The sequence below is a fragment of the Kogia breviceps genome, chromosome 19, assembly GCF_026419965.1.
Source record: "Kogia breviceps isolate mKogBre1 chromosome 19, mKogBre1 haplotype 1, whole genome shotgun sequence".
NCBI classification, from domain to species: Eukaryota; Metazoa; Chordata; class Mammalia; order Artiodactyla; family Physeteridae; genus Kogia; species Kogia breviceps.
In genome coordinates, this window is record NC_081328.1 from 44,126,810 (window position 1) to 44,150,052 (window position 23,243).

At 45.6% G+C, this 23,243-nt stretch overlaps 1 pseudogene; it reads right to left on the bottom strand.

Moving 5' to 3' along the window:
* Positions 1–21,399: 21,399 nt before the first annotated feature.
* LOC131746069 (large ribosomal subunit protein eL34-like) lies at positions 21,400–21,782 on the bottom strand (annotated as a pseudogene).
* Between the last annotated feature and the right edge of the window lie 1,461 nt (positions 21,783–23,243).

The window sequence follows — 23,243 nt, forward strand, 5'->3', positions numbered from 1 at the left end:
AACCATTTGTTAAAATGGGCAAAGGACTTGAATAAACATCTCTCCAAAGAAGATATACAAAGGCAAATAAGCACACGAAAAGATGCATAACATTATTAGTCATTAGGAAATTGCAAATCAAAACCATAATGAAATATCACTTCACACCTACTACGATAGGTAAAAGATAGCCAATAATAAATGTTGACGAGGATGCAGAAAAGCTAGAACCTTCTTGACACAACTGGTAGGATTATAAATTGATGCAGCCACTTTGGAAAATAGTCTGGCAGTTCCTCAAAAGTTTAAAAAATATAGTTATAATATGACCCAGCAGTGATTCCACTCTTAGGTATTTATCCAAAAGAAATGAAAATGTGTCTACACAAACACAAATGTTTATAGCAGTGTTATGAATAATATCCAAAAAGTAGAAACAACTCAAATGTCCACCAACTGATAAACAAAATGTGGTATATTCATAAAATAGATTGTTATTTGACAACAAAAAGAATGAAGTCCTGATACATGCTTAAAATATGGATGAAGCTTGAAAACATCATGCTAAGTGAAAGAAGCCAAACATGAAAGGCCAAATGTTATATGATTCTATTTATATGAAATGTTCAGAATAGCGAAATCCATAGAGACAGAAAGTAGATTAAGGCTTATAACATATAGACTCATTTTTTCACAGTTCTGGAGGGCAGAATTACAAAATCAGTACCACTGGACTGAAATCAAGGTGTCAGCAGAACCACAGTCCCTCCAGGGGCTCTAGGAGATCACTTGTTCTTGCCTTCTCCAGCTTCTGGCAGCTGCTGGCATTCCTTGGCTTGTGGCCTTATCACTCTAACGTTAGGCCATCATCTTCTGTTCTGTCTTCTCATTGTCTTCTCCTCTGTGTCAAATCTCCCTGTGCCTTTCTCTTTTATTTTTTGCCGGGGCGGGGGGGTGTGCCGCGCCACGAGGCTTGTGGGATCTTAGTTCCTCAACCAGGGATTGAACCCAGGCCCTCGGCAGTGAAAGCATGGAGTCCTAAGCACTGGACGGCCAGGGACTTCCCTGCCTTTCTCTTTTAAGGACACTTGTGATTGCATTTAGGGCCCACTCAGATGTCCGGTATGGTCTCCCCATCTCATCCCTAACTTAATCACATCTCTAAAGACCCTTTTTCCATATAATGTAAGAGTTACAGGTTCTAGGGATTAGGACCTGATATCTTTGGGGGCCACTCTCAGCCCTTTACAGAGGCAATCATGATCCCTGTTACAGATGGAGAAGCAGGGCCAGAAGGTGAAGTATCAACCAGTTCTCAGGGTCACGTCCGCCTGCCAATGCCTGTCTGGCTGCTCCAGGGCCTCCAGTAACTGACCTTGTATAGCACCTTCACGAGCAGAAGACTCGGATCCAGCTCCTGACCTGACACACACACGAGTCATGAGACCAGGACCCATTTCCCAGGCATGTGACCTGGGCAGTTGCACAGGGCCCTGAGCTCAGAAGGGTCCATATTTGGTTTAATACCCTGTGGAGGCATCTTGAAATTCTTAATAATATTTACAAAGGGCCCTTCATTTTCATTTTGCAATGGATCCATATATTATGTAATGGGTCCTGCCTGTGGTTTTGAATGAGAAAAGGAACAGATGAGATGAGGTGGGTGGAAATGTTCCTGCACATGGCCTCCCATCAGCCCTGGAAAGTACCAGACTCCCCGCCCCTGCCCCATCAACCTGCATCCAGGCTCCTCTTCTGCTTGGAAAGCTCTCCCTGACCCCCCTGTCCCCATCTAGGTAACTCTTCCCCTCCAGGCCCAGCTCAGAGGAGACTCTGGACCAGAGCAGGCCTCTGGCTGCACGTTCTCAAAGCTCCCCATATGCTCCTTCGTAGCTCCTATCACTGTTGGTAACCCCATATTTATCTACATGATCCCCAAGAAGCATCTCCCCTGGAATGGGTCTGTTGGGCTTACCCCAGTGCCCATGCAGTCAACACAATGTCTGATATCTGCTAAATGAGTGAATGAGCTGGAAGCACAGCCGGATGTAAACAGTCATCATGTGCGCTGGCCATGCACAGGCCATGGCGTCAAATTAGCTCCAGATGGCTGGCCTTAGCGCTGAGCTAGGCTCCTTAGGGCCAGATAGGGCCAGTGTCAGTCCCTAGCACCGGGAGGCAAGATTCAGCCCTGAAGGGAGGGCAGGCCAGAGACCAGCGCAGACGACTAGGGCTTGAGAAGCCCACAGGAGTGAAGAAGGAAGTGTGTGTGGTGGTTTGGGAGGCCTGATCCCCCAAGGGGCCTAAGTGGGCAGTAGCCTCAGCCACACATATGTTCTCCCCTTAGGTGAGAGGTGGTTTGGACTGGAAGTGGGCCAGGCCAGGCCTCTCAAGAGGCCCCTGGTAATCACTTCTGACAGGCTTGGGTGAGCTCAGGGTAGGGCCACCAGAGAGAGGAAATAATAAGGAAACTGTACAACTCAGATTGAGACTTGAACCCATGCGGCCAGGACTTGAACCTGGCCAAAACCCAGTCTTCCAACTGAGATCACACCTGGTTTCAGGACTTAATGAAGCTCAGGTTCTTGATGTCTCATCACAGAAAGAATTCAGTGAGAGACAAAGTGATAGGTAAGAAGTGGATTTATTTAGAGAGAAACACACTCCACAGACAGAGTGTGGGCCATCTCAGAAGGCACGAGCAACACCAGGGTATGGGGTTGTCAGTTTTTATAGGGGTGAGTAATTTCATAGGCTAATGAGTGAGAGGGGTATTCCAGCTATTTGGGGAAGGAGTGGGGATTTCCAGTAATTGGGTCACCATCCCATTTTTGATCCTTATGGGTCAGTTTTGGAACTGTCACAGCCCCTGTGGGTGTGTCATTTAGCCTGCTGCTGTGTTACAATGAGCGAGGCTCAAGGTCTAGTGGAAGTCGACTTGTCCGCCATCTTGGACCCATTTGGTTCTAATCAGTTTATGTCACGTCCTTGGGCTATGTCATTCTTTCAAGGGTTGTGCCCTGCCCCCTTCCCTCCTGTTTCAATAATACCTGATATCCAGTTACATTTTCACAGAAGCAACAAGTCTTTTTTTTTTTTTTTTTTTTTTTTTGTGGTACGCGGGCCTCTCACTGTCGTGGCCTCTCCCATTGCGGAGCACAGGCTCCGGACGCGCAGCCTCAGCGGCCATGGCTCACGGGCCCAGCCGCTCCGCGGCATGTGGGATCTTCCTGGACTGGGGCATGAACCCGTGACCCCTGCATCAGCAGGCGGATTCTCAACCACTGCGCCACCAGGGAAGCCCAACAAGTCATTTTTTGGTATGTCTCACATCTTACATGGGGCAAAGCAAAAAAATTATTTGTCGTTTATCAGAAACTCAAATGTAACTGGGCATCCTGTATTTTAACTGACAACCCTTGTTCAGGACTCCTTCTGGGAAGTAGCCTGTGCCAGGAATGCTTCAGCTAAACTGGAGTCATGTGTAGAAAAGCCAGAACTTTCAGGGGCTGAAGCCGTCCCTTTCCTGATTTCTGCTTTTTCAGGTTATCCAAGGGACACAAGGAGAAACGAGGCACGAAGCCAGGCTGCAGATGGGAGGGAGTGTCAGGAACCTTCTGCTCCAGGCCAGGCCCCATAGGGATGAAAGAGTGAGGATGCCCTGGCAGAGGGGATGGCAGTCTCTCCATCCTTGCAGGAAGCAGGCTAAGCACCAGGTAGGCCTGGCCCTGCCCTCCAGGGGTTTGGAGGGGAGGCTGCCCTATCAACTGACCATTCAACCGTCAGTCTGGCTGCTGAGAGAAGCTCCTCCTGGGAGATAAGCACCTCCTGGGAGTGAGAGGTGGCCTGCCCTGGGTGTTGCTCTTTAGTTTACTTCATCAGTTTAAGGTGGGTAATGATATCTACCACCACGGCAGTGCCTTTATCCATCTTTTTGACAATTGATTTCTATCCTCTGACTTCTCCCTCCCAGTTTTGTGTCATCCACAGATTTTATCAGAAGGTCACTAGAGTCCTAATCCAATTCATTAATAAAAATATTCAACAGGAGAAGAATGAAGATAGAGCCCTGTGGCACTCTACCAGAGACTTGGCCCAGGCTGATCTTAATCGAAATTCTTTTGATATAAATGTTCTGCAAGCTATAAATTCCCTTATTCTACTACCATTTACTCCAGCCTTCTCCATGAGGATATAAGGATTCCTCATGAGGATGTCTTAGATGTCTTGATAAACTCCAAAAGTAATGATACATCCATTAGATGGTGGCTGCTCTTGATACTACCTTAGCAGCAGTAATGATAATAATAATAATAAACAATGGAGTAATTTTTGTCCTTACCTTCCCCTTTCTGTCCCTTCTATCCAAGACCGAAGTAAACTTTGCTAAAATAAGAGGAAATCCAAATTGATTTATCCTAAGTTCATGGAGAAATTACCCTGCCAGGAACAACTCTTGGAGGAGGATGTGGGAAATGGTCATGGTTTATCTGAGGATTGGCAAAATGAATTTTAGATACAAAAAGTGACTTAGGTTTAAAGAACAGGCAGTTTCAGCTCATCATCAGGTTTTGATTCAGAATTTTGTTTTTAAGTTGGCTGTTGAGCAAATGTGAAATGACTCAAAAACAATCTGACAAACACTGATTAGGTTCTCTGGAAGCTCCCGGAAGCCCTCTTCAAAACCATTTGTCTGCAATGAGTTGAAACTACACTGTGAGCAGCCTGAGCCCCTTGTCTTGTCTTTTCTTTCTTTCTTTTTTTAAAACAAATTATTTATTTTGGCTGCATTGGGTCTTCGTTGCTGCGTGTGGGCTTTCTCTAGTTGCAGCGAGTGGGGGCTACTCTTCGTTGCGGCGCGCGGGCTTCTCATTGCGGTGGCTTCTCTTGTTGCGGAGCACGGGCTACAGGACACGTGGGCTTCAGTAGTTGTGGTTCGTGGACTCTAGAGCGCAGGCCCAGTAGTTGTGGCGCACGGGCTTAGTTGCTCCGCATGTGAAGCCTGTGGGATCTTCCCGGACCAGCACTCAAACCCGTTTCCCCTGCATTGGCAGGTGGATTCTTTTTTTAAAAAAAATCAGGTAGATTCTTAACCGCTGTGCCACCAGGAAAGTCCACCTCTCTATGACTTGCCCACTTCTGCACATAGACTCTAGGAATTTAAGAAAGAAAATTGCTTTAAAGTATTTAAAACATTACCTACCAGCGTGATTCTCAGTCCAGTGTGTGTGTGTAGCTTTGTCCGTGCCCAAATGGCTTTCATGAGGTCAGCAGAAGTGCGTGTCCATTCCTTAATGTGATCATCTATTCGTCACCTCGGTTTTAACAGGAAATTTGGCTGGGGCAGCCACAGAGGAAGCAGAGGCCAGGGCTTGTGAGGGCCCTCCCTCTCCTCGGTTCTCAGGGGATCCCTCCATCCCCTGTTTTGAAAGGAAACAATGGTTCCTGCTGAAGAGGCTTCACCTCCCCAGCCTTCTGGGTTAAGCAGGTTGGTGTTACTCCTGAGCTGGACGTCCAGGTGATGAAGTTGTGTGGGGCAGACTTGTCCCCTTCTCATATCTAGCCTGAACCCCAGGAAATGTACTGAGTTTTAAAAAAGGGGGTGGGGATGGGGATAGGGACTCCTAAAACCATAGATCACAGGGGCCTTGATACCCATCCTCTACAAAACTCTAGCAGATTACTCATTAGGTATGTAAACACTCTATGCTATGTCTAAGCACGCCCTAAAATCTTTTCCTAGCGAGTTATGGCTCTCATTGTGTATGGAACTTCAATAAAGTCTTCATTAAAAAAAAAAATACAAACACACACACACACACACACACACACACACACACGCATATATATATATATATATACAGGGGGCGCCCAGAACTCTGTGGCTGGAATTCAGGGAAGGGTAGAGGAAGGGTAGAGAATGGGGAGTCTAGGCCAGACCTGACAGGGCTGCCAGTGAGGGTCACGCCCAGGAGGAGTTAGGCCATGTATTAAGGGCTAAATGAGGCCTGGGTCATGAAGGAGGGGGGACAGGAGGAAGGGTGCTCAGTGAAGGGACTAAAATGGGATCCTAGCACCCAACAGTCAGTACAGATCAGAGCAGAACTCTTACAGGTGTTGGCTGGGGGCACTTGTAGCTACCAGGCAGGACGTAGAAACGACCAGAAACCAGCAAAGATCTTCCAAAAGTAAGTCAGACAAGTTAACCTGGTTTTTTTTGTTGTCAGAGTTACTAGATTGTTGAATGAGTAAAAAACTGCAGATACAGGGCTTCTGATTTCAGCAAGACGTCTGACCAGGTGTGTCCTGGGGTCCTCATGGAGAAGTGTGTGGCATCTGTCATTTGTGGGACAATTAGATCCAAAGAGTTTTATTCAAGGTCAATTCAAAAGACATCTGTAGGGTCTTCCCTGGTGGTCCGGTGGGTAAGACTCTGTGCTCCCAATGCAGGGGTCCCGGGTTCAATCCCTAGTTAGGGAACTAGATCCCACATGCATGCCGCAACTCAGAGTTCGCAAGCTGCAACTAAAAAAAAAAAAAAAAAAAAAAAAAGATCCTGCATGTTGCAGTGAAGATCCCGCGTGCTGCAACTAAGACCCAGCACGGCCAAAAAAAAAAAATAAATTAAATAAATATTCAAAAAATATTAAACAAACAAACAACCAAAAACAAAAGACATCTGTGGTGGAATGCCATGTGGTTGTCTTCTTCCTGCTCCTGGCTCACAGGAGGAATGGAAAGTGTGCTGACTCGATCCCTGAATGACGCAACACTGGGAGGGATAGATAGGTAAGAGGCCAAAGGATGGGATCAGTAGTCAAAAGGATGTCACTAGGAGGGTGCAATGGGCCAAATGATGACACACAATAGAAAGTTAAAGTCCCTGATCTTAGTTCCTCAAAGCTGACCTTGCAAATGCAGGATGACAGATGACAGACATGTAGCTTAACAGGAGAATGTGTTGGGAAAGACTGATGAGTTTGAAAGGGGCATGGCTATCGTCCCCATTGGCAGCATTAATGAAAGAGTTCAGAAGTGGGGAGAAGACTGCCCCACTGTATTTTGTCACACATGCTTAGTTCAGGGGGTGACACCCAAAGCATATGGAGGGGTGATGAAAATACCAAGGCAAGGGGCCTTCGAACCACATTATAAGAGCAACATTTGAAGGGAGTGGAAATGTTAAGACTAAGAAGGAAGGTTTGGGGCTTCCCTGGTGGCGCAGTGGTTGAGAATCCGCCTGCCGACGCAGGGGACACGGGTTCGTGCCCCGGTCTGGGAAGATCCCACATGCCGTGGAGCGGCTGGACCCGTGAGCCGTGGCCGCTGAGCCTGCGCATCCGGAGCCTGTGCTCTGCAACGGGAGAGGCCACAGCAGTGAGAGACCCGCGTACCACACACAAAAAAAAAAGAAGGAAGGTTTGGGAGAGTATCTGATAATTATCTTTAAATAATTGCATTGCTTTTATTTATTTTTAAAATTTATTTATTTATTTATTTAATAGTAGGTCCTTATAACCTACTCTAAGGTTAAAATAGATAACCTTAGAGTAGGTTATCTATTTTAATTACAGCAGTGTGTACATGTCAATCCCAACCTCCCAATCTATCCCTCCCCCTCACTTTCCCCCCACCACCCTGGTAACCATAAGTTCATTCTCTAAGTCAGTGAGTCTGTTTCTGTTTTGTAAATAAGTTCATTTGTATCATTTTTTTTAGATTCTGCATATGAGTCATATCATATGATATTTCTTTCTCTGTCTGACTTCATTTAGTATGATAATCTCCAGTTTCATCCATGTTGCTGCAAATGGCATTATTTCATTCTTTTTAATGGCTGAGTAATATTCCATTGAGATATGTACCGCATCTTCTTTATCCATTCATCTGTCAATGGACATTTAGGTTGCTTCCATCTCCTGGCTATTATAAACAGCACTGCAGTGAACACTGGGGTGCATGTATCTTTTTGAACCATGTTTTTCTCTGGATATATGCCCAATAGTGGGATTGCTGGATCATATGGTGGCTCTATTTTTAGCTTCTTAAGGAATCTCCATACTGTTTTCCACAGTGGTTGTACCAATTTACATTCCCACCAACAGTGCAGGAGGGTTCCCTTTTTTCCACACCTTCTCTAGCAGTTACTGTTTGTAGATTTTTTGATGGTGGCCGTTCTGACTGGAGTGAGGTGATACCTCATTGTAGCTTTGATTTGCATTTCTCAATTGCACTGTTTTTATGTGAAAAAGGAACGGGACTTTTTTTTTTTAACCTTTGGGTAGAACCTATAGGGAGGTCTATTTTAGTTAGATCTTTGTAACACAGCAGATGACGGAAAGTTTTGCGAAGGTTTTTTAAGACAGTTGAGAGAGGAGATTTTCCAGAGGGCTGCGGAGTCTCCCCTGGGCCGAACCCCGGCAGCCACGGAGGCCACCCCTGCTCTGTCCAGTGGAAGACTGGCTACTGCACATCTCTTCATCTTACTGATAAATCTTCTAAAAGGCAAATATTTGTCAAAGCCAATGCCACGGGGCTTCCCTGGCGGCACAGTGGTTAAGAATCTGCCTGCCAACGCAGGGGACACAGGTTCAAGCCCTGGTCCAGAAGATCCCACATGCCGCGGAGCAACTAAGCCTGTGCGCCACAACTACTGAAGCCCGTGTGCCTAGAGCCCATGCTCCGCAACAAGAGAAGCCACTGCAACGAGAGGCCCTTGCACTGCAACGAAAAGTAGCCCCTGCTCGCCGCAACTAGAGAAAGCCCACACACAGCAACGAAGACCCAAAGCAGCCAATAAATAAATAAATAAAATCTAAAAAAAAAAAAAAAAAAAAAAAAAGCCAAAGCCATGAGTCTGAGCAGTGTTCCTGCTGATTGCTGGGGTTGAAGACAAAGGAAACGGAAAGAAGACAGTTGTCCTCATCACGAAGGTCATTAAGTGGCCTCTGTTGCTTGTGGGCTGGGCTGGGATCACCATTCCGACTCGATGCTAAGAAGAGCCATGAAGTCGTTCATGGAGCTCGTGCATCACCCGTCAGACGGTGCAAAAAGGCATCTGTGTCCCTGTTGTGGGAACCTGAGTGGATCTGTCTGATCAACTGAACAGGAACCAAGAAAACAGGAAGGAAAGCAAAACACAGCCCAAGTGCTCAGTCTTCATCTCAGGGGGATGGGGTGCCAGCTGGGGGTGGCAGGATGACCAGAGTCCCCTGCGAAACACAGAGAATTCTAAACAGCTACCTGAGGAAGAAAGGGGCCCGTCTGGGAGCAAGGGCCACAGTGGGAGGCTGACTGGCTGATTTGGGAGGGGTGGTGGGCACTTGACTTTGAGGGAGAAACTAGGTACAGAAGACTTGCAGCGAGTTTTTCCCTGGGCAATGTGATATAATTCTCCCTCACAACCCCCTTGAGACAACCTTCAGTGAAGGGTTTTGAAGCATTGTTCTCAAGAGATTTGGAGAGGGGTTTCTGCTAAAATTTACTGAGGACTTACGACTTCTCATGGATTGTCTCATTTAATCCTGTGGATTAGATGCTAGAATTATCCTCATTGTACAGGAGAGAAAAGAGAATCTCGGAAAGGTTAGTACACTTGCTCACAATCCCACAGCTGATTTAAGTCCATTGTAACTCTGGCTGCCTGACTCCAGGCCTGAGCCCTGAATTCCTTGCATGGTGCCTCTGGAAGAAAAACATTTCAGGGCTTCTTGAAATGCCCCACAACAGGAAAATCTTTGGCTTAGAACAAAGACTGAAGGGGTCAAACTCTAAAAAAGCTGAAACACACTGAATATGAAATATTTATTCACCCAGGTTATTTTAGGATGTAATCCTTCAATTTGTTCTATACAACTGTCTTAATGTTTCCTGTTTCTTTACAGCTTCATTACCTGATTAAACAAAATTAAAATAGATACATCCAAATAAAAAAGGCAGCCAAGTTGGAGTAGGAGAATATGCACAGGAAACAGTGCTTCTGGACAGACATGAGATTCATGTGATTTAGGACCAAGCCAGGAGCTTGTATAAACATTTCTAACTCTTGAGAATGTGAGAACACATGTGGGTCTCAAGTGGATCCCTCACAGACCTCAAGGATCTTCTTGTTTAAAAAATGTATTTAGTTATTTGGTTGCGCTGGGTCTCAGTTGTGGCTCTCGGGCTCCTTAGTTGTGGCATGCGAACTCTTAGTTGCAGCACGTATGTGGGATCTAGTTCCCTGACCAGGGACTGAACCCGGACCCCCTGCATTGGGACCGCAGAGTCAACCACTGTGCCACCAGGGAAGTCCCTCAAGGATCTTCTTTAATTAGAGCTGTCTAAAAAATGGAACGGCTGCCCAGAGAAATTTTAAAAGTATGTTCACACAAAAAGTCTGTACGTGAATGTTCACAGCAGCTTTGTCATTTCAGCTTTCCTGAAAAACTGGAATCAGTCCAGATGTCCTTCAATGAATGGTTAAATAAACGATGGTACATGTACACCATGGAATATTCCTCAGCAAGGAAAAGGAGCAAACTATTGACACATGCAGCAACTTGGATGAATCTCCAGGGCCAGAGGCTGAGCGAACAAACCCAATCCCCCAAATGTGATCCTATTTACATAACATTTTTGAAATAACAAAAGTTTAGAAATGAAGGACAGATTAGCAGTTTCCAGAGGTTGGGGATGGGGGCAGGAAGGAGGTGGGCATGGCTATAAAAGGGATGGGATCCTTGTGTCTTGGGAACTGTGTGCTGACTGTGGTGAGGGATACATAACTCTACAGAGGTGATAAAGCTGTTTAGAACTTTACACACTCAGAGACACAAGTGAGTACCAGTAAAACTGGGGAGATTAAATACTATGGGTGGGTTGTATCAATGTCAATGTTCTGTGAAATTATAATGTAACACTAAAATGTCACTATTGCGGAAACCTGGGTAACGTACAAGGGCTTTCTCTATTATTTATTACAAATGCATGCGAATCCACTATTTTCTCCATAAAAATCGTTATTTAGGGACTTCCCTGGTGGTCCAGTGGTTAAGGCTCTGTGCTTCCAGGGCAGGGAGAACAGGTTTGATCCCTGGTGGGGGGAACTAAGATTCTGCATGCTGTGTGGTACGGCCAAAAAAATAAACAATCGCTGTTAAAAAAAAATGGACTGGTTCCCTGTTCCTGGAGGATGCAGGCACTGGTCAGATGCTCCCTGACTCAGGTGTTGTTGGGGGGATTACTGGAGGGCGGCCCCTCCACTTCTCCTGAGGTTTTATGGGGGGTGAGAACTTCAGGGCAGTGAGGAGGAAGCTGAGCACTGCACAGAAGTCCTCCATTTCTGCTGGTCCCAGGAGTACGCACGGAGGATCAGAGAGAACCAGAACGCCCTCCTCACAGAGGCTCATTCTCTTGTACCAAGAGGAAGAGGTGAGCTGAGCTGCTCTGAAGGTATTTTGCAGGGCTACCTCTGTCACCTTTTCACTAAAGGCCAGGGGTCCCCTTGGGGTCCAGGGGTTCAGGCAGCTCTGCTGACAAAAATAAAACACGTATTTTCATACTGCTGCTTAGAATCTGAATCTGGTGGAACCTTAGAAATCCTCTCCCAAATAAAAGAACCTTCTAGATGCAAAGAGAATAGGAATATTTTGAGACCTAGGAAAGATCTGCATGTTTGAGGAGGTAAAGAGGTTTTTGAACATCATCCTAGAGATGCACTGAAATGCACCAGCTCCTCCTAAATGAAGTGTTTCCCTCCCAGATAATTTCAAGACCAGTTTCATGTAGATGGTTATTCTTACTTATTTATTTATTTACTTACTTATTTTGGCTGTGCTGGGTCTTAGTTGCAGCTTGCAGGATCTAGTTCCCTGACCAGGGATTGAAGCAGGGTCCCCTGCACTGGGAGCCTGGAGTCTTACCCCCTGGACCACCAGGGAAGTCCCTAGACAGTTATTCTTGATGGCCCTCTTGAACAGTGAAATGGATCAATGTGAGGTGCCCTTAGCCCCCTCCTCCTCCCATAGGACGAGGCTGAGAGAGATATTCCTTAGGTCAACTTACAGAGAAGGTCCCTGAGGTTGGCCATGACCTGCCCATGCAGCCAAAGTGGATCTGGTGCTGTCTCAGGACTTCCTGGCCAGGAAGCTTCCTTCATTGTCTCTGGGATCCCTGCTCACCACATGCTCTGTGTCCTTGTACCCAGGACCTAGCCCAGTACGTGTGATGTTAGGCCTAGGCTGCTCCAGCCCAGGCACCAGCCTTTTTTGGGGCCGTGCCCACGGCAGCATGCGGGATCTTAGTTCTCTGACCAGGGATTGAACCCATGCCCCCTGCAGTGAAGTGCGGAGTCTTAACCACTGGACAGCCAGGTAAGAGCCCTAGGCACCAGCCTTTAAAGAACGGCCTGAGTGCTGGACCAACCGCAGCAGAGCCAGCTCTCAGCCAGGCCTCCAGCTGACAGCACCTGAAACCTCATGTGAATGTGCAAGTGACTGATGATGACACAGGTATGCAGTCTCCTCTGAATACCCCTCTCCCCTGCATCTACATCTCCCTTCCCCTGTATCCACAGCTGCCCTCCATCTGCAAGTCTTACCCTCCAAGAACAGATTTCTCTTGGGGTCTCCACAAGTGGGTGGGCACAGGCCTGCCTGTGGTCACATGTGCCCTGCCCTCAAAGAAGGTTCTGCCCACACAAAAGCACTTTGAGTTTACTGCAACCTAACACAATACAGTCTACCTGCATCTGCCTGTAAATCCATTTTTAAAATGCAGCGCTAGGAAAGCTGAAGGAAGGGGAAAAGCAGGGCCCCAGTTCAGCCCTGGAGGCTGCATTGTTCTCATACTGGCATTGTTTTCAGGCCCCCACCGATTACCCAGAAGGCCCCCAGGACCCCTGGGGAATCAAATGAGATTGTTTTTCCCAAGATTGAGCTCTTCAGGTGTGAGCTGCAGTTCTTGGACAACGGTGGTGACTGTGGCATTTCTGCAACAGGAAAGAGGAAGGAACTTCTGATCTGTGCAGCAAGGGCACCAACAATGTGCGCCCCCAGCCAGCCGGCAGCAAAGAGGAAAAGAGCTCCGTTTCCATAGTGATAAATCACGGGGAAGCCAGAGAGGGAGAGTCAGCAAGAGGATTTTTCCTTTCCTCTGGCTCCCTGCAAAAAAAAATCCCAGCTCCAGAGTCAGTTAGATGCCTGGCGCCCCTCCAGGCTGAGCCTCCAGAACCACAGGTAGAGGAAGAAAGAGGAGGTCCCTGCTAGCTGGAAATCAACACTGAAAACCCTCTGCTGCTGAGAGTGGAAGGGAAGCGGTTTAGGCTCCTCTTAAAGGTGTACATCGGGCACAGGTGCCTGGGCGACCTGGCGGGCCCAGCGCTACGTCACACCTGTGTGGCCACATGCCGACTATGAAACTCCTCCATGTATGTCACCCACATTATTCCATTTCATTACCTTACATTAAGCCCTACGGGATTCTGGGTTCTGGTATGTGAGCCACACACATATGGGTATTATCAGCCTTTTTACAACAGAAAAAAAGGGCCTGGTGAGGGAGAGAGATGGGCCGGAGACAGCTCACCAATCTAAGATACTTGCTGCAAGTTGCTCCTGAAAGCCTTCAGGGCTCTCACCTGAGAGAGACTCTTTCCCTTGCTAAAGTTAGACTTTTCTATTTTTCCCAAGGAAAATTCCAGTTTTTTGGGAAATGCTCTGAAATGCTTGTCCCAAGCCTCACTGATTACTCTTCATCGTGCCCTGTTCTCTTGCCTCTTACCTTTGCATATGCCATTCCCTCTGCTTGGAATGCTGTTCCCCGGTTCTTTGGCCAGCTAACCCCTCAGGGGAGATGCCTGGGAAGGCTTCCCCGTGGTTCAAACACCTCGTTTTCTGGGCTCGCACAGAATTTACGACGTCATTACGTGAGGCAGCACAGAGTAGTGGTAAGAAAAGGCTCTTCTAGGTCCAGACGAGCTGTGTGACCTTGGGAGACTTAACCTCTCTGAGCCTCCACTTCCTCACAGGCAGGATAGGGAGGATGACAGGATCTGCCTTAGAGCGTTTGTGAGGATTACATGTTAACACACACGGAGCACTTAGAAAATGCTGGCCCACAGCTAGTGCTCAGGAAACACAGACTGTTAAAGGATTACCTGTCTTAAAGCAGGGGCCATCTTTCATGCAGACTCTCAGTTGGAGATGCTTTAGCCCTCGCTGGGTGTTCAGCAGTATGTGTCAGATGAACTCTGAATTCACGGAAGGCTGTTTTCAGCTACACACACCAGGCACAGTGTAAGGCTCCTTGACACGTAATATTTCATTTGGTTAAGTCACTCCAAGACTGGGCCCAGGTAGCCAAGAACCAGCATTCGACCAGGGTAGCGTGCAGTGTCCTTGAATGGCCCCTCAGATCATGTGAACTTATAGGATGTTCAGTTAAATTTGAATTTCAAATAAGCAACAAATAATCTTTTTAGTATAAGTGTATCCCAAATACTGCATGGAGGCATGCAGTATTTGAGTGCTAAAAAAATGTTTGCTGTCTACCTGAAATTCAAATTTAACTGGGCATCCTAGCAGTTAGGATCGCCAGATCCTAACTAAAAGTCTTTGAAGTATAGTTATAATGCATGAATTTTATGGCATGTAAATTATGCTTAGCTACTAAATTTAACACAGTGCCTAGAATAATGTTGGCGCTTAAAGAAAAGTACAGTTTTTCCTTTTGGACACCCTCTCCATTCCCTCCCCACTCTCACCATTGGCAAAAACAAACAAACAAACACACACATACAAAACTCCAAAAAACCCACCACCCCGGAAACCCATAGAAATCACCAGTATGGGAAATCTAAACAGTCACTACAGCTTTGTTTTCCTGGGGCTTGGGGCCTGAAAGAGGGCAAGCCCTCAGGGCGAGAAACACCGCAGGGCAAACCAGGGAGTTTGGAGTTTGGAGCAGGCCTCCACTTGCTGGGAGCTCCAGACACTAAAGTCACCCCCACCTAAAGTCATTCCTTGCTAATCGCTACTCAGCAATTCAACTCTCATCAGCTGGGTGGGCACTGAATGCCCTGCACAGGCTGGGTGGGTGAGGTGGGGGGCAATGAGTACGACACTTGCCTGCTCTCAAGGAGGTCACCATCTAAAGAACGTAAGCCTAGTATGCACCTACCTGCCAACACACACACACACAACACACACTAATACCATTAAAAGCAAAAAGAACAACTCCTCTTCTCTCCCTCTTACGGGAGAGAATTTTTTTCACCTCCTCCGATAAAATTAACTTTCCTATATCTATGGGTCTTGTCTACAGAATTGCATTTTGCGATCTGGTAGGAGCCTGTTCCCTTTTTAGAAATGGCACATTTGCACCCGTCCCTAGTACAGATGAAGCCACCTGCTGGTAGGTCTGGCTGTAAGCAATCCGGGTACCAAATTCTGACCAACTGTCAAAATTACGGTGATTTGTTCTTCAGATTCACCCCATCTGAGATCTGCAAACTGACTCTTTTCTGAATTAAAAAGACTCATCAACATTCCACTCTGTGCCCTTTACTTCTGTGGTACCGTTTCAGTACCGAGGATTTCACGAAAAGTAGCCCCCAAAAGTGGATGCTTCCATAATGATTTGTAAACCTGTAAAACTAAAAATCCCCTTACTTAGCTCACCAACAATATAAACAAGGTGATTTGGGGCATTTCAAGTAGGGAAGAGAAGCACTTGTGAGCATCGTAACTGTCAGCCCAGAGGTAAACCCAGGCCAACAGTGCTCAACTTGTGAGTTCTGGGGTGAGTGATGGGTAGGTCAGTGAAAGAGAATCCAAGTGGCTGTCTGAAGATACGGCGGCACATGCTGAATAAAATGCCGATGATAGTAACTGGTGTTTGTTGTAGTGCGATGTGTGATTTACATGCACTGTGGCTCAGTCCCATGAGTTCGGTACAGCTACAGTCACTTGCCCACAGTGCCAGGCTGGTCAAGGGCCGGCTCCAGGGCCCTTGCTTCTACCACCCAGTTCAAGTTCCTCCAGCTTTTGGCTGGAATTATATCAACCCAGCAAGGCTGTCCCTTTGTCTATTAAGAACTTCAATTGATCAAATACACACATACATAAATACAAAACAGAAAAACCTTTAACTACTTAGTAAATGCTATTACTATATGGGTAAAATCTTCCCAGTAATGAGATTTAGGAAAGAGAAGTAATGGAGGAGTTGTCGTTGGAGAAAAGGTAGGAATTCCAGCCTGCTCAGGAACATGGAAAATTCCAAAGTAGCAGACAACATTTTGCACTTCTGGTAATCAGAGTATCAGTGGCAAATTTTTACAGGACTGAGAGAAAATAACTTGCCCCCAAGTGCCCGTTTTACATGCATTTGACAGTATTTTTCATCTAATGATTAAATTCCTTTAATAAGTACCTCATTTCATTTACCCCCATTGGCTTGAACTAATAGGGTATTACTGAAGCGGGCTTTAACTTTTTTCTTTTTCTTTTTCAAGTGACTTAAAAGAAAAGCAAGCGACAACAATAATAAGTCTTTACAGGCAGAAACACTTAATGGGTGTGCCCAGTCCTTCCATGGCCCATTTGAAATTACAGAAATTTTTACAATGGCACCATCTAATGGAATATCAGGTTAGACACACAAAAAAATCATTTTTTTAACCTTTAAATTTGTACCAACCACTTCTAACACTTCTGTATCAGCTTTGGACACCCTCATTGCTTATTTCACCCTTGGTTATTATTTCTAGTAGAAACACAGCATTGATGTAAAAATATCGTATAAAATATATAGCATAAAAATGCTATATAAAAGGTATTTAAAATAAAACTTCCTCATTCCTTTCTTCAGACAGAGTGCTCTATGCATATACAAACAAGTGAATGAATGAATGAATGTACAAACATATAAACATGTTTAGGACTTCCCTGGTGGCGCAGTGGTTAAGAATCCACCTGCCAATGCAGGGGACACAGGTTCAAGCCCTGGTCTGGGAAGATCCCACATGCCACGGAGCAACTAAGCCCGTGTGCCACAACTACTGAGCCTGTGCTCTAAAGCCCGCGAGCCACAGCTACTGAGCCCACGTACCACAACTACTGAAGCCTGTGCACCTAGAGCCCGTGCTCCACAAGAGAAGCCACCGCAATGAGAAGCCACCGCAATGAGAAGCCTGTGCACCACAAGGAACAGTAGCCCCCGCTCGCTGCAACTAGAGAAAGCCTGCGCACAGCTACGAAGACCCAATGCAGCCCCCAAAAATAAATAAATATTTTTAAAAAACATGTTTAGATATATATTATAAATAGATGGGATATCTTATATATTTATTGCAATGTGCTATTTTTTATAACCTTTTGCACATCATGCATATATTTTCATTTAAATACACAGAGAACTACCTCGTTTTCTTGTTTTTTTTTTTTTTTTTGCGCTACACGGGCCTCTCACTGTTGTGGCCTCTCCCTTTGCGGAGCACAGGCTCCAGGCGCACAGCCTCAGCGGCCATGGCTCACGGTCCCAGTCGCTCCACAGCATGTGGGATCCTCCCGGACCAGGGCACGAACCCGTGTCCCCTGCAGCGGCAGGCGGACTCTCAACCACTGCGCCACCAGGGAAGCCCCGCTTTTTTTAAAAAAATGGCTCCAAAATATCTTGTATGGGATTTCTTTACAGGGTAATAAAAATGTTCTAAAATTAGATTGTGGCTATGGTTGCACCTCTTCGTGAATATACTAAAAACCACTGAACTCTATACTTTAAATTTTATGGTATGTGAATTACATCACACAAAAAAGCTGTTTCACAAAAGAACAGAATGTCAAAAACATCCTACAATTTAAACAATCTGTTCCCAATTGATAGGCATTTAGGTGTTTGCAATTTTTCATGATTACAGGCAAAACGGCATGGATGCCCCTGGGTGCCTACCTTTGCACACTTGTAGCTCTAGAGGGAAGATTCTAGGTCTACACATCACAGCTCTGGATGCGAACGCAGGAATTCTGATGTTAGCTGGTGTTGTAAAAGCCGCTGCAAATTTCTTCCAAGAATATAAGGGGTCAAACACATGCTAAAGTGAATTTTCTGTTGACAGTGGGCCTGTGATCCCCTCACTGACCATGTAGGGGAGGGGGGCGATGTGTTTAGTCTTCTAACGACAATCTGCCATAGCTCGGTGTGGCTAGGCATCTTGGTTAATATTCCAGATCTGCCTCTACACTGGGGACCCAGCTCTGTTCCTGAACGGTTTTTCCATCTGTGAAACAGAACAACTCAAAGGGTTATTATGAAGATGGAGTGAGTTGGCCCATCTGATGGGCTGACCCCTGGCCAGGAGATGTTCAGCAAGTGCTAGATCCTTCCTGTTGGTCCTTGAAACACTCTAGATGAGAGCACAGCAAGCTCCAAGAGGTAGAAAAGACCATGGTGAATCTATTCATATGATGTTGTTCCTGAGTGGTGACCCCCACAATTGGGAAGTCACCAGCCCAGTACAGGAATGGACACCAAAGCTCACTATTCACAGCTGTGGGCAGGTAGAGGGAGTCCCAAGAAGAATTAGGACAAGGAGGGTGAGGCTGGCAACTGGCCTGTGAACTGACTGGATCGTCCCAGAATCCTCAGCAACCCCTTTCCCTGAGAGGGGGTAGGGGGCCACTTGACATCACTCCAGAGCCCAGGCATGGAGACCCCTCCTCAGCAGCAGCCCAGCCATCTTGATGCAGGAGAACTGGAGAACAAGAGGAGTCCCTGCCAGCCCTAACCCCTACGATGAATCACAAAGCTGCCTTCTTATAAAGATACCAGAGTGATTTCATCTTAACTAATTACGTCTGCAAAGACCTCATTTTCAAATAAGCTCACATTCTAAGGTTCTGGGTGGGTATGAAGTCTAGGGGTGACTATTTAACCAAGTACAGAATCTGTGGGAACAAATCAGAAATGAAATGAATAGTGAACTGCAGCCTAGAACATCTTCTGCTCAAATCAGAACAGCCCAGAATGTCTTTTTACACTGTACAAGAAGCAGTACAAAATAAAGAAAATGATTTCCATTTCTTGAATGAAAACCAATTTAATTATTCTAACAAAAAATATGAACAGGACTCAGAAGTTGTGCTGCAGGGGCTTCCCTGGTGGTGCAGTGGTTAAGAATGCGCCTGCCAATGCAGGGGACACGGGTTTGAGCCCGGGTCCGGGAAGATCCCACATGCCACGGAGCTACCAAGCCCGTGCGCCACACTACTGAGCCTGAGCTCTAGAGCCCGCGAGCCACAACTATTGAGCCTGCATGCCACAGCTACTGAATCCCGCACGCCTAGAGCCCGTGCTCTGCAGCAAGAGAAGCCACCACAGTGAGAAGCCCGCACACCGCAACGTAGAGTAGTCCCCGCTCGCCGCAACTGGAGAAAGTCCGCGTGCAGCAACGAAGGCCCAACGCAGCCAAAAATAAATAAATAAAATAAAATTTTTTAAACAGTTGTGCTGTGAACAAATGGGGCTCAGATGTTATGATGTAAAAAATTGAAAATACTAAATATATTTCATCAGAATGGTAATCTTGTTCTGGCAAAGCTCATTGTTCTGATAAATTCTACAAACCCAGTGAGCAAAATAATGAAAACAGGGCTTCCCTGGTGGCGCAGTGGTTGAGAGTCCACCTGCCGCTTCAGGGGACACGGGTTCGTGCCCCAGTCCGGGAAGATCCCACATGCCGCGGAGCGGCTGGGCCCGTGAGCCATGGCCGCTGAGCCTGTGCTCCGCAACGGGAGAGGCCACAACAGTGAGAGGCCTGCGTACCGAAAAAAAAAAAAAAAAAAAAAAAGAATACTTTAAATCTGTTTCACGTAGGTATTTGAAAAAATAAAAATTCTGGAAATGTAAAAATCAAAATTATATCTATAAAGCAAGTGAGAATATTCAGAAACTGCTATCAGAATTTTTAACATAATCTAGTGTATAGTTTTAAACAGTTAAGTACTTTTAGACATGAAATTAATGAATTTCAAAAAAGAATAAAAAAGCATGAGTGTATCACTGTGACCTAAATTAACGGTCCTACTTGTCGTAAAATGTAACTATTGAAATAAGAAAACAAATTTTGAAACTATTTCCCTAACATGTATTTTAAAATTAAAATGTAAAATTCAAGTCTTCAAAAATAGTTACTTGTTTTTGTTCATCTCTTAAAGGGGAAGGAACATGTGAAATACTATATCCAAATGTTACTGTCCGTGCTTGAGAAACATGGTTTCCATGATGTTTCATGAAAACCATACCGGGTTTTGTACAGAGTAGGAATTCTAGAGCAGGGTAGAGAGGAAGTCTGGAAAATCTGGAGTTTCAGCCAAGATTTTAGAAGCTGTTTCTAGACAAGTGCTGTCCCGCAGGCCCCACTCCCCTCCTCCGGACTGGGTGGAGTGGCTCATCCTCCCTGGAGAACAGCTTGTCCAGAGATGCCTGAGTGGTCCTAAGTACATCGCCCCCCAGGCCCGTGGTCATGACTGAACAATGGAGGGGAGGTGTAAAAACCCAGCTCCCGGGCTTCCCTGGTGGCGCAGTGGTTGAGAGTCCGCCTGCCGATGCAGGGGACACGGGTTCGTGCCCCGGTCCGGTAAGATCCCACAAGCCGTGGAGCGGCTGGGCCCGTGAGCCATGGCCGCTGAGCCTGCGTGTCTGGAGCCTGCGCTCCGCAACGGGAGAGGCCCCAACAGTGAGAGGCCCGTGTACCACAAAAACAACAACAACAACAACAAAACAAAAACCCAGCTCCCTGGCCACAGGATGGACCAAACCATGGCACAACTCACACCCCACATCACCCCACGGGAGCAGACAGTGCGTCAAGTTCAGCTGAACCCTCATCTTTGCTTAGTTGCTTCCTGTGTCCTGTTCTACATGCCAGTGCCCTTCCCTTCTTCACTCCCTCGGTAAATCACATGCTCAAGAATTCCATCTCAGGCTCTGTTGCTCAGGAACCCGTCCTCAGACAGGTGGTATCAAATCTATGTATAGTCGCCTCTGAGTGATGTAATTAAAGATGTGAATCATGTCAATCTTAAAGTATTTTCCTAACAAACTTAAAAAAATTTTTTTTAATACTCAAAAAAGCTTCTTTTTTTGTAATTTTAATTTATTTTTGGCTGCTTTGGGTCTTCGTTGCTGCGCGCAGGCATCCACTAGTTGCAGCCAGCAGGGACTACTCTTCGTTGCGATGCGCAGGCTTCTCATTGTGGTGGCTTCTCTTGTTGCGGAGCATGAAGCTCTAGGCGCGCGGGCTCAGTAGTTATGGCACACAGGTTTAGTTGCTCCGCGGCATGTGGGATCTTCCCGGACCAGGGATCGAACCCGCGTCCCCTGTATTGGCAGGTGGATTCTTAACCACTGAGCCACCAGGGAAGTCCCAAAGCTTCATTTTTAAAATTTAGCTTTCTGACTCCATGCTTGTGCTTTCAACACTTTCACAACGATTTTCTGCTCCTCAATGAGGAAAGCGCGCTTGATCTGTCACGGACACATTTAGTGCACATGGAACCACCATAGGCTTGGCTGACATGTTTTTTTGTTTTAGACAACCTCATAAGAACTTTAGGTCTCATGGCACGAACTCCTCGAAGTTGGCCTGGGCACATGCCACATGCGAATTTTGGTGCTTTCTCAACCTTCTTGGTATAAAGGTAAACAATTCTGTTACCAGAGGTTCAGGACAGCCTGGTTTTGTTAGAGGCTGTATCATGGAATAGCCTATGAGGGCATGTCAAATGCTGGACCATCCTGAATGCCTCTAGATACCATCCCTGGAAGAGGAAGAAGCCTGACAAGCTTTTAATTTACTTTCTTTCATCAAATAAACATCAGAGAGAATTAAGTAATAAATCTCAAGACTTGGGAACTGAGACAATGAAAACTGGAAGGCCAGTGGACCTTATGGAGAACTTGCGGTGCTACAGCTGCATAGTCTGGAAACTATGAAGTCTTGCCTGTTCATTTTAACGGAAATGATAAAACCTTTGGAAAAGGAAACATTTTAGGGAGTTTTATGCTTAATTAGGGATATTCTAACAGAAATTTTAATACTTTTATTTATTTATATTTTTAAATTGAAGTACAATTGGCTTGTAATATTATATTCTATAAGTGAGATCATATGGTATTTATCTTTCTCTGTCTGACTTATTTCACTTAGCATAATACCCTCTAGGTCTATCCAATTTTTCACAAACAGCAAGATTTCATTCTTTTTTATGGCCAAGTAATATTCCATTGTGTATGTACATCACATCTTCTTTACCCATTCATCTATCTATGGACGGGTTAGGTTGTTTTCTGTAGCTTGGTTTTTGTAATAATGCTGCAATGAATATAAGGGTGCCTATATCTTTTTGAATTATTGTTTTGTTTTCTTCGGAAAAATACCCAGAAGTGGAATTGCTGAATTGTATGACAGTTCTATTTTTAGTTTTTTGAGGACCCTCCATACTGTTTCCCATAGTGGCTGCAGCAATTTACATGCCCACCAACAGTACATGAGGGCTCCCTTTTCTCCACATCCTCGCCAACACTTGTTATTTGTTGTCCTTTTTTTTTTTTTTTTTTTTTTTTGGTGGTACACGGGCCTCTCACTGTTGTGGCCTCTCCCATTGCGGAGCGCAGGCTCCGGACGCACAGGCTCAGCGGCCATGGCTCACGGGCCCAGCCGCTCCACGGCATGTGGGATCCTCCCGGACCGGGGCATGAACCCGTGTCCCCTGCATCGGCAGGCGGCTTCTCAACCACTGCGCCACCAGGGAAGCCCTTGTTGTCCTTTTGATGATGGCCATTCTGACAGGTGTGAGGAGATATCTTATTGTGGTTTTGATTTTCATTTCCCTGATGATTAGTGACATTGAACATCTTTTTATGTGGAATTTTTTTATTATAAATCTATAGTTTTATTATCATGCGGAGATTTTAATATTTTCAGATTTACAAGGTTTGATAAATGAAAGAGAAGTGGAAGATGCTATAACAATGAAGAACTATGGCATGACTTGTAACAAAACGAAGTATCAATTCCAAGAGAAAATATAATACTTTAAAATAAATTATTATATAAAAATACATTTATTATTTGAGGACAAAAGTGTAAATAAATGAATTCTAAAGTCATTTAAATTTATAGAATCCTGACACTACTAAATGGTATTTGTAAAGTTCTATGGAAGGATAAATGAAATTAAACCAATGGATTAAATGATTGTTTTGTGATTTTGAAATATAAG